Source organism: Myotis yumanensis, unplaced genomic scaffold (assembly GCF_028538775.1).
Source record: "Myotis yumanensis isolate MYYU_CA2020_CCGP unplaced genomic scaffold, mMyoYum1.0.hap1 SCAF_1, whole genome shotgun sequence".
NCBI lineage: Eukaryota > Metazoa > Chordata > Mammalia > Chiroptera > Vespertilionidae > Myotis > Myotis yumanensis.
This window is the reverse complement of record NW_027223752.1, coordinates 126862394-126864927: the sequence shown is the minus strand read 5'-3', so window position 1 is coordinate 126864927 and position 2534 is coordinate 126862394.

The following is a 2534-nucleotide window of genomic DNA, read 5'->3' as shown; positions in this document are numbered from 1 at the left end:
TGTTATATGAATTCTTTTTACCTTTCTTATAGTTGATATCTAAGAGTGATAAGATTTGGGGTTTTATTTGAAGTTTGACTGGGGTGAAGAAGCGAACATGAAGTTGTCATTTAAATACCACAGCATCTGAACATTCCTCATGATAAGATCTCTAGAGACTAAGCAGGACAAATATATTTGAAACAGGGCCCAAGTTTGTCATGATAAGCTGACTCTTTCCTGATAATATTCTGATTGTCATGGTATTTGGAGGAGACTTCAACTAGAAATGAGTCACATTGAATTATATATCCTGTTCAAAAAAAACAACTTATGGTTAAGTGGGAAGTCTTCATACTATGCTTTCAAATATCTAACAATCAAATATGACACAAACAAATCTATTTTGAAATAAATTGTTTCCTCTGTTTTTGCACATGTGCTAGCATAGTACGCAGTGTTTTCTGCAATTGTTTAAAATAACAACATATACAACACTCTTTTCTGATAAAAACTCTCAGCAAGGTGGGAATAGAAGGATCATACCTCAACATAATAAAAGCCATAGATGAAAAACCCACAGCCAAAATCAAACTCAATGGGAAAAATCTAAAACCATTTTCCTTAAGAACAGGAACAAGACAGGGATGCCCACTCTCACCACTCCTGTTCAACATAGTACTGGAAATACTAGCCATTGCAATTAGACAAAAAGAAGAAATAAAAGGCATCCAAATTGGAAAAGAAGAAGTAAAATTGTCCTTATTCTCAGATGACATGATACTGTACATAAAAAATCCTAAAGACTCCATCAAAAAACTATTAAACTTGATAAATGAATTCAGCAATGTAGCAGGATACAAAATTAATGCCAAGAAATCTATGGCATTTCTATACACCAATAGTGAGCATACAGAAAGAGAGACTAAAAAAGCAATTCCATTTATCATCGCAGCAAAAAAATTAAGATACCTAGGAATAAACTTAACTAAAGAGGTAAAAGACTTCTACTCAGAAAACTAGAGGATGTTGAAAAAAGAGATAGAGGAAGACATAAACAGATGGAAGAACATACCATGTTCATGGATTGGTAGAATCAACATCATTAAAATGTCCAAACTACCCAAAGCAATCTATAAATTCAACGCACTTCCTATTAAAATACCAATGGCATATTTTACAGATGTAGAACAAACTCTCCAAAAATTCATCTGGAATAAAAAAATACCCCGAATAGCTGCAGCGATCCTGAGAAAGAAGAACAAAGTAGGTGGGATCTCAACACCTGATATCAAACTGTATTACAAAGCCACTGTTCTCAAAACTGCCTGGTACTGGCACAAGAACAGACATATAGATCAATGGAATAGAATAGAGAACCCAGAAATTGACCCGAACAAATATGCTCAATTAAAATTTGACAAAGGAGGCAAGAACATACAATGGAGTCAAGACAGTCTCTTCAATAAATGGTGTTGGGAAAATTGGACAGATACATACACCAACTTACACCATACACAAAAATAAACTCAAAATGGATAAAGGACTTAAATGTATGACAGGAAACCATAAAAATACTAGAATAATCCAAAGGCAACAAAATCTCAGACATATGCCGAAGCACTTTCTTCACTGATGCTGCTCCTAGGGCAATGGAAACTAAAGAGAAAATAAACAAATGGGACTACATCAAAATAAAAAGTTTCTGCACAGCAAAAGAAACCATCAACAAAACAACAAGAAAGCCCACTGCATGGGAGAACATATTTGCCAATGTTATCACCAATAAGGGTTTAATCTCCAACATTTATAGGGAACTCATACACCTTAACAAAAGGAAGATAAACAATCCAATCAAAAAATGGGCAAAGGACCTAAATAGACACTTTTAAAAAGACATTCAGAAAGCCAAGAAACATATGAAAACATGCTCAAAGTTACTAATCATCCGAGAGATGCAAATCAAAATAACAATGAGGTATCATCTCACACCTGTCAGAATGGCTATCATCAACAAATCAACGAACGACAAGTGCTGGAGAGGTGTGGAGAAAAAGGAACACTTGTGCACTGCTGGTGGGAATGCAGACTGGTGCAGCCACTTTGGAAGATAGTATGGAGTTTCCTCAAAAAGTTAAAAATGGAACTCCCATTTGACCCATTGCTCGCACTGCTAGGAATATATTCCAAGAAACCAGTAACTCCAATCAGAAAGGATATATGCATCCCTATGTTCATAGCAGCACAATTCACCATAGCTAAGATTTGGAAACAGCCTAAGTGCCCATCAGCAGATGAATGGATTAGAAAACTGTGGTACATCTACACAATGGAATACTATGCTGCTCTAAAAAAGAAGGAATTCTTACCATTTACAACAGCATGGATGGAACTAGAGAGCATTATGCTAAGTGAAATAAACCAGTCAATGAAAGAAAAATACCACATGATCTCACTCATTTATGGATAATAAAGACCATTACAAACTGATGAACAAAAATGGATACAGAGGCAGAGCAGCATCAAACAGACTGAAACTACAGCGGGAAGGCTGA